Genomic DNA, 12,996 nt, shown 5'->3' on the forward strand with positions numbered 1-12,996 from the left:
TGGATAGCTCATTACTAGTGTATAGAAACACTACAGATTTTTGTGCATTGATCTTGTATCCTGCCACTTTGATGAAGTTGTTTATTAGCTCTAGCAACTTTATCATAGACTTTTTGGGACTTTCTAAATATAGGATCATGTCTTCTGCAAATAGTGAAAATTTTACTTCTTCCTTTCCAATTTGAATGCCTTTAATTCCTTTTGTTGCCTAATTGCTGTAGCTAGAACTTCTAGCATAATGTTGAATAACAATGATGGCAGTAGGCATCCTTGACTTGTTCCCAATCTTAGACGGAAAGCTTTCAGTCTCTCACTCTTGAGACGATATTTATTAGCTGTGAGTTTTCCATATGTGCCCTTTATCGTAATGAGGAAGTTTCCTTCAATTCCTACCTTTTGAAGTATTTTTATCAAGAAAGGATGCTAGATTTTGCCTTTTCTGCATCTATTGAAATGGTCATGTTGTTATTCCCTTTCAATTTGTTAATATGGTGTATAACATTAATTTATTTTCTTGTATTGTACCACCCTTGCATACCTGGAATAAAACCCATTTGATCATGGTGTGTAATTATTTTAATGTGTGGTTGGATTCGATTTGCAAGTCTTTTGTTGAGAATTTTTGCATCTATCTTCACTAGCAAGATTGGCCTCCAATTTTCTTTTCTTGTATTTTTATCAGGCGTTTGTATTAGGGTGATGTTGCCTTCATAGAATGACTTAAGTGTTTCCTCTTCTTCAGTTTTTTGGCAGAGTTTGAACAAGATTGGTATTAATTCTTCCTGCAATGTAGAATTCGCCTGTGAAGCCATCTGGTCCAGGGCTTTTCTTTGTTGCAAAGTTTTTGATGACTGATTCAATCTTTTTTACCTGTGATTGCTTTGCTGAGGTCTTCTATTTCTTCTAGTCAGTGTAGGTTGCTCATGTATTTTTAGGAAATTGTCTGTTTTATCTACATTGTCTAATTTGTTGGCATACAATTGTTCATAATATCCTCTTATGATCTTTTTTATTTCTATGGGGTCAGTGGTAATGACCCCTCTGTCATTTCTGATTTTATTTATTTGCATCTTCTCTCTTTATGTCTTTGTCAGTCTAGCTAAAGGTTTGTCAATTTTACTTATCTTCTCAAAGAACCAACTTTTAGTTTTATTGATTCTCTGTATTTTTGTTGTTGTTGTTCTCAGTTTCATTTATTTCCACTCTAATTTTTGTTTCCTGCTGCTTACCTTGGGATTAGTTTGCTGTTCTTTCTCTGGTTCCTCCAGGTGTTCAGTTGGGTCTTTGATTTTAGCTCTTACTTTTTTTTTTTTTTTTTGGCCCTAGATATTAATTTTAATTACTTTGAAACAACATAATTTAGTACCATATGCTTAACAGGCACCCACTGTAATTGTTGTAATTGTGAAATTATCATTATTTGTATCTGATCAGCTATGAAAAACTCATCAATTTTTCTCTTGAAAACCAGTAGTAGAAATCCCAAAGACTAAAGAAGAGACTACTAATTAAAGGTCATGTTTACTAATTTAGCACCATAATTCCACTCGTAGAATCTCCCAAGCAACTGGAAAAAGAATGGGAAGAGGTGAAGATGTTGGAAAAGTAAGGGTTCTTAACTTGTGGCCTCATTTTTGCTCTAAGGCAACTCAGGGTTTAGCTAAGAAGAAAACTGCTGAGGATGGAGTTTAAAATAAAAGCTTTAGGTTCTGATGGTAAGGAAGGCCCTCAAGGATAGAATCAGTGTATCCGAAGGCAGCTGGAGTCGGCTTCAGGAACTAGGGGGTTTCTTCTTGGCATCCAAGTCCTGTTTGACATCTTCAAGTTTTTTGGCCAGGTTTGGTATATCATAGTTTTGAGCCAGATACATTCCAACCACATTGTCAAAAAGTAGATCCAAGCAGGAACTGGAGCATGATGTCAGAGGCAAGGCCAAGGAGGGCAGGAAGAGCGGCTGCAGCTCAAGGCCGGTCCAGGCCTGCCTCCCCCCACGCCACGGGAGGAATGCACTGATGGCTCTTCTTTTTTAATGTAGACATTTAGGGCTATAAAGTTCCCTCTCAGCCCTGCCTTTGCTGCATCCCACAAGTTCTGACATACTGTGTTCTTGTTTTCATTCATCTCTAGTTATTTACTGACTTCTCTTGCAATTTCTTCTTTGACCCACTGATTTTTTAAAAGCATGCCGTAAAACCTCCATTTACTTGTGAACTTTTCCAGTTCTCTGACTGTTATTGATTTCCAGCTTCACTCCATTATGATCACAGAAAGTGCTTTCTACAATTTCCATCTTTTATAATTTATTTATACCTGTTTTGTGCCCCAATATGTGGGGTATCCTGGAGAATAATTCATGAGCACTTGAGAAGAATGTATATCCTGTTTTGGGATGCAATGTTTTATATATGTCTGTTAGGTCTAGTTCATTTATCATATTATTTAGGGGTTCTCTGTTTCCTTATTGAAAGTCTAGCTATTGATGTGTTTGGTGTATTAATGTCTCCAATTATTATTGTAGATATGTCTATTTCTCCCTTCAGTTTTGCTAGTGTTTGCTTTGTCTATTTGGGGGTACTCTGGTTAGGGGCATAAATATTTATGATTGTTATTTCTTCCTGGTGAATTGTCCTTTTTGTATTCTATGATTTCTTTGTCATCATTAATGAACATCATTAGGTTAAGAGAAAACTAATATTTTCCTCTCAAATTAGAAAAGAAAATAGATTGTGGTAAGAATTCACTCTCAATATAAAATAAACAAGATATAAAATTAGCTTCTATTAAATTAAGGTTAGTGGTGAATCCCTGAAACTATTTCTAATTTATTGAAAAATTATTAAACATTTAAGTTAATGAACAACGACCCTAGATAAAAATGAAGAGGGAATTTAAAGGTATTACCAGAAGATCGAGTTGTAAATAAATTCCCTCTATTTCTAATTCAAGTCTTTTTTGGTTCTAAATCACAGAAGCATTACCTTTGTATTTCTCCACGAGAGAGTGAAGGCATTTGTTTTTCAGACAGTTAAATTTATATTTTTAGGCCACTAATCAAATGGCAAACATATAAAATAAAACAGAATACATTTTATGAAAAAAGATTTTTTAAAAGGGAAACATTTGATTGCCAATAAATAGTGTTTTCTTCCCAATTGGGGTGTGGGCAGGGTGGAGGGAACATTCAAAGCTAGCCCTCTCATATCCTGAATAAGAAATTATTAAAATCAAAACATGTTACTTCTAAATAGAAAACTATTGTAGAAATGCTGGAATGCTAACCACTTAATTTATGTGGAATATATATATATATACATATATCAATTATTAAGAATTGTAACAAACATTTCCATAGCATTTACCATACACCAGGTACTATACTAAACACTATACAATCATGTACATTTAAGTCTCACAGTAGTCTAATAAGGAAATTAATAATAATATCATCATTTTACAGATAAGGAGACTGAGGCACAGAGAGATTAACTATCTTGCCCAAGGTCACACACCTAGTATGTAGTGGATCCAGGATTTAAACTGGGGTAGTCTGGCTCTGATGATTGTTCTGTTAACTAATATGCTATGCAATCTCTCTGTGACAGCTTGCAAGCCTTTTGACAAAATGAGTAACAAGGCTGCTAAAAGATGTGTATTGTATTTCAAATGCATTTATTCTAATTTATTCTATCTCCCTGTTTTTTTTCCTTGCCTGTCAATTGTCTGAAAGCACAGAACTTAACTGCTCAAAAATAATGCTCAATTTCTTCTACTTTTTGCCTGCCTGTTTGAATGCACTCATGACAGTGAACAGTATGTCGCTATGAGAAGGCATTTTTTCCAAACAGAAGGTTACCTCAAACCTGGCTAGCTTGCATTTTCATGGTTCTAGATTTTCCTTCTATCCACATGCGTGGCACTAGCTTTAGCTGAGAATCACGCTGGAATACTGTCTTGTTTGTCAGTGCTATCACAAATACCACAACTTGGTTTTGGCTTAACCACAGGAATATTTGCTCACAGTTTTGAGGCTACAAGAAGTCCAAAATCAAGACACCAGCAAAGTTTTCGTACTCTGAGTCTGCAGCATTCTAGTAACAGCTGTAGGTAATCCTTGGGATTTCTCGTCTTGTATCTCTGCCTTGTGTCACATGGCAATGTTCTCTCCTTCCTACCTTATATGACTTCTGGATTTTCTTTATAAAATACCAGTTTAGACCCACCCTGATTCAGTTGATCATACTTTAACCAAAAATAACATCTTCAAAAGGTCCTATTTGATTGTACACCATTATGATTGTATGGCATGTGAGTATACCTCTATAAAATTGCAGTGGAGAAAAAAAAAAACAGGGATACAATTGCTGGAGAAAATGTGGAGAGAGGGATGTACCTATTCACTGTTGGTGGAGAAGCAGAATGGTACAGCACACCTGGAGAGAAGTGTGGTGGTTTCACAAGAAGCTTAAGTATAGGGTTGTCATAAGAGCCTGCAACTTCATTATTGGGTATATGCTTGGAAGAACTGAGAGCAGGGAAACTAATGGACATTTACACACTGGTGCTTTGGCAGCAGTAGCCACGATTTGCAATGGATGGAGGTGGCCTAAGGGTACAGCAAGGATGAACAGATTGGTGAGCTGTGATGTATGAGTACAATAGAATATTGAGCAGCTGCAAGAAGGAATAAATTTGTGAGGCATGCAACTAGGTGAATGGACCTTGAGGACAGCACTTTGAGTGAAATAAGCCAGAAGCAAAAAGACAAACATTACAATGCCTCTCTATTATGGACTAACTATAATGTGCAAACTCTGAGAACTGAATCTCAAGAGTACAGGTTATCAGGCGAAGGCTTATTGTAAAGGTCCCTAGATTGTAAGTTCTTAACAGCAGTTACATTTATTCTTGAGTTGTAATGGTTATCTCTAAACTCTGAGATGCTGAGCTCTTTGTATATAACCTGGTCGGGATCCCTGGAACTTCGAGTAACTGTATGACACCTGAGACCCAAAACTAGAGTTCAGCAGCTATGAATTTCAGTATTACCCCATTCAGCAACTGTTACAAAAGCTGAAAAGGAGTTCAGACTTCAATTAGAGATCTGAATGAAATGGATCTGGTTAGGAGTAAGGCAAATTGGGCCAAAGGGTAAAGGACAATATTGACTGTTTAAAAACTTCAACTTCTGTGTGAGACCAAAGGAAGAGATGTTTATTTGGTGAAAAATATATATTTTCTGTAGCACACTAAATAATTTAACTTGTATGGTCAGTTTATTCACACACCATAATTACACGGAACCTTGAGTGAAATCTGGTTGGTTTGTACAGGTTAGTGTGAAACCCCAATTTATTCCAAAGTTATTTGGGCAGAGACTGGGGGGAAATGTGGAAACATTAAACTTTCCCACCTGGGGAATTACTGATATTCTCACAAGCATTGGGGACTGCCAGTTTAGAAGGCTGAGCCCTCGATCTTGGGGTTTGCCATTATGAAACGTGTTACTGCAAGGAGACACTAAGCCAAATTGTGTCTGAGAGTCTCCCCCAGAGAACTTCTTTTGTTGGTCAGATGTGGCCTGCCTCTCTAAGCCAATTTGGCGGGTAAATTCACTGCCCTCCCCACTATGTGAAACATGACTCCCATTGGTGTAAATCTCCCTGGCAATTTGGGACATGACTCTGGGGATGAGCCTAGACCAACATCATGGGATTGAGAAAGTCTTCTTGACCAAAAGGGTGAATAGAAATGAAACAAAATAAAGTTTCAGTGGCTGAAAGATTTAAAATGGAGTTGAGGTCATTCTGGAGGTTATTCTTATGCATTATATAGTTATCCCTTTTTAGTTTTTAGTGTATTGGAATAGCTAGAAGGAAATATCTGAAACTGTTGAACTGCAAGCAAGTAGCCTTGATTCTTGAAGACAACAGTGTAACTATGTAGCTAACATGGTGTGATTGCGTGATTGTGAAAGCCCTGTGGCTCACATTCCCTTTATACAGTGTATGGACAGATGAGTAGAAAAATAGAGACAAAAATTAAATGAATAATAGAGGGATGGGGGATGGGATGTTCTGGGTGTTCTTGTATTTTATTCTTATTTTTGTCTTGTTTTGTTTTTTGAGTAATGAGAATGTTCAAAAATTGATTTTGGTGATAAATGTACAACTATATGATGGTACCATAAACAACTGATTGTTCACTGTGGAGAACTGTAGGGTATGTGAATATATTTCAGTAAAACTGAATTGTTAAAAAGGTCCTATTTACACATGTTTTCTGAGGAGTATATGATTCAACCTACCACAGATATTTCTCCAAACCCAAACCAACTTATGAACTCTGAAGAGAATTCAGTAATAAAGTTAGTTCCAGTGAGAAAGTGTTTGGGGTAATTTTGCTCTTCCTTTGAAATAAAACCATAAGGATCATGAGTTAATGGTTTGGAACATGGATTCTGGAGCCAGACTGCTACATTCAAAGTCCAATTTCAAGTCACCCAACCTCTCTCCATCTCTGTTTCCTCATCGGTATTATGGAGATAATAATATAAGTACCTTCTAAGGTTGTTATGAGAGCTAGGTAGGTTAATATACACAGAATACTCAGAAGAATGCATCACATACACATTTGTTAAATGAAAATAAAACTTAAAAGCCATTCATGACCTGAGAGTAGCAATTAGTACCAAACCCTCTGTCATATACCTGATATGTCCATAGGACAATATGGGACATTCTTACCCCTTAGGATATCAAAGTTTTAGATAATTCTTTGTGGTTATGCTTTTAGATTTTATGAAAACAGTGTGGGCCGCACAAAAATTTTTACTGTTTCACCAAAAGTAGTATGGCCATTACCCCTCTTATTCCTCATTCATGTTCCTTTTCTTCCTTCAACTTTCTAAAATATTTATTGTAGTGGATATGAGTGGACACTGTTTATTATCTACTCATTTTTCTACTTCCTCCTCCCTGGTTGAAGCCTTATTTTGTTCAGACACCCCACTTCACCAAGTCAGCCATAAGTTTCTAGGGAGATGAACTGCCAGTTTCCTAAGCCTGGGCTGATCCTGTTTTATCTAAGCTTATCATCCCAAGGCATTCTCCTAGAAAATATTATTGATACAGGCATGGGTGTGTAATAACCCTTGGGAGATGATACATTTCATTGTTGGAGATGCTGCATTTTTCTCACCCTCCCTTGCTGAACATGAAAAAGAGAGCAAATAGCCCAGAATGCCACCGGAGCTATCTTAACTACCACAAAAGAAGAATTAGCCTTAGGATGAATCTGGAACTTTAGAACAGCTTAGCAGATAGATCTAAAGATCTTGGATTCTTGCTGGCATCATTTAGTCACTAATCAATACCATGCCTGGGGAGATTCCTACCTCTGGATTTCTACTATGTAAGATAATAAATTTTCTTAATCTTTACACTAGTTTATTTCAAGATTTTCGGTTATGGTACAGTTAAAAATTTCTTACCTAATGCTCAAATAAATTCAGGGCCTGATCATTTGAAGGGAGGGCTATGTCCATGAATATCCTATAGACTTCCACTGCTGTTATCTGCTTTGGGGCTTGCAAACCTTGCAGGTCATTCTCCCAAAATACCTGGTGTCTGCCGTATTTTAAAGATAACTAAAAGAGAATTAAATTGTAATTTCAGAAACTATTTTACTTTCACCATAGTGACTTCATTGGGTTACAAACTTTTTGAAAAATATGTTGAGGGATTAAGTTCAATCTTTCTTTAATGACATATGTATAACATGCCTTAAAAATTGTTATGGATGACATGAATACATTCTATTTTATTACCATTATAAGAGTATACAGATTTTCATTTATTCCACACTCTCCTTCTAATAGGGTATCTAAGAATTAAGTTCATTAACAATTAAATTTTACATTCTATACGAGCTATTTTAACTATTCCAAGTTGGGGCTCAAACTATTTTTATTAGTTCTTTGGCAAATTTATAAGGAAAAAAAAAACTGTTCAAAGAATATGGTCTCTTTGAAAACATTAAGTGTTATTCACATTATCACTCACTATTTTGTTATATCAGGTAAGTTATTTTTATGAAAGGTGTTCAAGGGATTATTTAAATTACAATTGAAAAATGGTAAGTATAGTTGCAAAGGCATATGAATACAGGAATATTACTTTTGTAAGAGAAGAGTTTGTTAAGAACCATAATGAAAGAAGTTGGGGACAATCAGGGTCCTCTAATTTACACAGTAATAGATCTATATTTCTTGCAACGCCACAGAGGAGTAAACTGTCTTCTAGGTGTTTTGTGGGCAAAGACATAGGCATTAACCAGACAAAAATTCTAAAAGATTAAACACAAGTAATTGACCCTATCAACAATAATACCTAAAATTAAGTTCATTGTTGTTGTGCTGTTATAAAATGGAATCAATTGTAGGTATTGGTTTGTATGTTGTCTTAATGTATTCAACTTAGATGGCTGGTGTTCATAAAAAACTCCACAGAGCATAGTAGATGGCCAATGATAACCATTTACAGTGACCCATCTATAGCTATTAAGACTTCAAACAGATGAAGATACAGGAGAAAAAAAATTTCCAAATAACTTCCAATGGGGGGGGGAATCAAAATTGCATACTATAGACTATATTTCACATATATAGTCATATCATTCTTTATGTTATATAAATGTATACACAAATTAAACAAATTAAGAAATATTTTTAAAGTCTAACTCATTAAGCTCTATTTTTGTCCCCTCAAATTAATTTACGTACCTGGAAAAATCCCATAATCAAGCTATAGTTCCTTTAAAGTAACAGGTAGCATGGCTTGGAAAAACAGTGTCTTTGAGTTGGAAAGGTGTTTGAACTGTGATTATAACATTCAAACATCTATCTAATACACCATCACCTGTAAGTGGATGACTCTATACAATGCTCTCCGAAACTAAATGGCAGCCTTGGTGAAAATGAGCACTCTCACACATAAAGCTCATTGATGTAACAGCCTATTTTGCCATAAGCATAAAAAAAAAATATCACCAGAAAATGGCAACATTACTTTAAATTAAAAAAAAAAAAAAGATTAATTGATAACAAAATTGCCTTTAGTAGGCATGTAACCTGGATTTGTAATCTGGGTCCTGGGCTCACTGTCCTTTAATGCTACCACCATAATCTTCTTATATTTGCTTCTGGTTATATAATAATTTTTATGCATTTTATGTTCATGGTCACATTGCAGTTAAGCAATGAAAACCTGTCTGTGCACATGTGCAATTACATTTAATGTTATAATAATTAGGAGTGAGTGAGCACAGAATTGGCCAGATCTCCCACACATCTTTAGCAATCTTTATTCCTAACCTTTCTCTGGAGTTCAATTTTGGATTCTTTGTAGTCTTCATATCATAAACTCTATTCCTTGGCGGGATCCTATTATATTTACTTGGTAGACTATGAATTAAGAAACCAAATCTTCCTTCCACTATCTACCAATATATTTCACTGTCCTTACATTCCTTTCCAATGCTGCCTGAAACTATTAATAAAATTGTCACCTACCAATGGAAAGGGAAGTGAAGCTTATCAGCAATCTTCATGGTGATGCAATAAATGATACATCATTTAAGTACCATTTTCAACCAAGTTGCTTTCTGTGTATGTAAGGTGTAAAGAGCAATGTTTTAGGTGATATGCTGGTTTGGATGTGTTATGTCCCCCAAAACGCCATTATCTCTGATGTAATCTCATGTGGGCAGATGTATTTAGTGTTGATTAGATTGTAATTCTTTGATTGAGCTTTTCCATGGAGATGTGACCCACACAACTTAAGTGATAACTGTGACTGGATAATTTCCATGGAGGTGTGGCCCCGCCCATTCAGCATGGGCCTTGATTAGTTTACTAGAGCACTATATAAGCTCAGACAGAAGAAGTGAGCTTGCTATAGCCAAGAGGGACACTTTGAAGAACGCACAGGAGCTGAGAGAGAAGCTCCAGCTTACAGAGACATTTTGGAGACAGCCATTGAAAGCAGAATTTTGCTCCAGAAAAGCTAAGAGAGGACAAACGCCCCAAGAGCAACTGAGAGTGACATTTTGAAGAGGAGCTGTGGCCTAGAGAGGAATGTTCTGGGAAAAAGCCATTTTGGAACGCAACCTGGGAGCAAGCAGATGCCAGCCACGTGCCTTCCCAGCTAACAGAGGTTTTCCAGACACCATTGGCCATCCTCCAGTGAAGGTACCCGATTGTTGATGCATTACCTTGGACACTTTATGGCCTTAAGACTGTAACTTTGTAACTAAATAAACCCCCTTTATAAAAGCCAATCCATTTCTCATGTTGTGCAATACAGCAGCATTAGCAAACTACAACAGGTGAGAAACCCTGAAAACCACTAACACCTTGCAGTGAAGTACAAACTTCTAAAACAAAACAGAAAATCTAAAAAATTAACAATTACAAACGTGAGAGAATAACGAGCCAACAGGATAGCAGTTTCATAAACAATGTAATGGCAGCAAAAAAAAAGACTAAATGAAAAGAATCTAAATTCAACCAACAATGACAACAATTATAGAAAAGAGAATAGGAACCAAAATAGTCATCCCATTAATGACTGACTGTTTAGAACACAATTTTAAGAGTGGTTGAGACAGAAAGCAGTGAGTGAAAAACAGTTGAAATGACACATATTGACTAGATGAAGAAGGAAATGATAGTCAAGAAAACATCTAAGAATTAAGTTTATTAGTAAGTAAATGAGAGAATCCAGAAAATGCAGTAAAAGAGACTAGGAGAAGAAAGAAACTGGCCAGGAACAGGGTGATAGTAAACTGAATAATGAATGGTGTTTAGACTTTTGCAAGAGAAGGAAAGTTAGAAAAATTTACGTAAAACATAGTAAGTATGTACAACGGTGATGAAGAAGAAGGCTGGTGGAAGGTAGTCTGGAAGAGCACAGTAGAAGTTGAGTGATCTATAGCAGCAGTCTCCCAAGAGAGAGCTCTTTGAAAAGTGGGGTGAGACCACCCCAAGGCATGTAAAAGATAATCCATTAGAGTATAGTAGTGAATTACAAGAAGTTATATGAATTTCTTTTAATTAAGAAGCAAGGTTTAACTAATGTATACCACATGAATTGACACTGGCTGGTCATGTTTAACATGTGTTAGATGGTCATGTGTGGCATGTGGGTCTCATGTTATTCCCAAGGAAGAAAGGGAGTTCACAAGAGGAAGAGTCAACAGTAACACCACCACTCATTTGTTTTGTTTGGCTGTATGGGAATGCATAGTTTTTTTTAGTTGCCCTAAGATGCTATGATTGGATTCATAAAAGTAAGATATTTACATAAGAGAACCATTACGATGTTTTGAAATGACATGGAAAGCCCCTAAATATCTTTTGAAAAATATAATAATCTTAGGGCAAAATATGGTATTGGAAAAAGCACTCAACCCTTAAGATGAGTTCATACTTCTTTCACAAAAAGACAAGTGTTTCAAATTTGCTGACCTCTTTGTCAATGATAATGTGCTTTTAACCTAGCAATATTTTCAAAAAAGCAAACATAATCTGTCTTTATAAGCTAAAAGGACATTTAACAATAAGCAAAAAAGAAATGGTTTTCTGAAAGAATTGCCTGCTTAAAGAATTGCACATTTTGAAAATGTGCTGTTGAAAATATTTCTCTGTTTTTATGAGTTTGTTGGTAAATACAATGTGTTTCCTATAAATTCTCATATTGTACAATGTTAAGAACTTGGTAAAACAATTTTCTATTCTAAATCTTTCAACAGAAGAATTTAAGTGAGTTGCGTACATTTATTAAAACATTGAACATCCTGTTTGAAAGAAAAACCAAAAGATATCAGGGAAAATAGAAATTTGCTAGGTGAATTTTAATAAAACTGTTTCTGTAATTGGTGGATGATATTCAAAACTTACTATCATTATTTATGACTAAAGTGACCATTTTCATTTAGACCTAGCTAAAAGCTTGCAAGACGGACAAATCTGTCTGCAATCAACCGCTGTGTATTTTAACCTCAAGAGTTATTCTTTGTTAAGAATTGTCAAGTTGGACCAAAAGGTGGGTTTATGACATTAAAAAGAGGACACTGGGAGTGAGATTAATTTGGGAATTGAGAGCACAGCAGATTTTAGAATTAGACCAACTCAGCTCTGCTCTGCCATTTGTCAGTCTGGTTAACCTTGTTCAGTGTGGCTCTTTTAACATTTCAGTTTCCTCATACATAATATGTGGATAACAACTACCTTATATGGTTGTTTTGGAGATTTGGATCTTACATAGATTAGTGCCTCACACATAGTAAACAGCCTATTATAATTTTTTTTATTCTTGCATATGATATGTAAGATCCAGATTTCAGTTGGGTTCATATGGTTGGCTTTACAAATCATCTACTTAAAGGTTTTCCTCAGGAAACTTGAAAACATACTACAAGTAATTCCTTCTACATCAGGAGTAGGTCTTGTTGGGCATACCTCCTGTCAACTCACTAGAAGTACATACCAAAAGAAATTCACCTAGGATTCTACAACCAGAATATAACAAGGAAGTGTTAGCTTACTTTCCCAGTAGGTAAAAGATCTGGGGGAAATGGCAGTTGCAATTCATGCTGGGATGGTTTGGTACAACCATTCTAGACTTGGATTGCTTCTCACTGTGCTTGCTAAAAGTAGTTTAGAGGTAAGAGTTAAAACCGAAACTTTCCATGTAATCCTTTTTTTAATGAAACAAATATATACAGTTCTCTAATAGCATAGTTCTATAAAAGAAGTTTCTTTCTAGCAATCACAATCATACATTCCAAAGCACTGCACACATTTAGAAGTTTAATAAAGAAATACAGAGAATGTTATATCCCTAAAACAAAGAGGTTTGTTTACATTACAAAGAAAATGATGAAGGATACTACTATGTCACTCTTTTTCCCCTTCTCTTTCCAAGTGCTTTCTCAAAA

At 35.6% G+C, this 12,996-nt stretch overlaps 1 pseudogene; it reads right to left on the reverse strand.

The window, feature by feature from the left end:
• Positions 1-1,771: 1,771 nt before the first annotated feature.
• On the reverse strand, positions 1,772-1,916 carry LOC119541270 (annotated as a pseudogene).
• Positions 1,917-12,996: the final 11,080 nt, after the last annotated feature.

The sequence above is a fragment of the Choloepus didactylus genome, chromosome 8 (assembly GCF_015220235.1).
Source record: "Choloepus didactylus isolate mChoDid1 chromosome 8, mChoDid1.pri, whole genome shotgun sequence".
Lineage (NCBI taxonomy): Eukaryota > Metazoa > Chordata > Mammalia > Pilosa > Megalonychidae > Choloepus > Choloepus didactylus.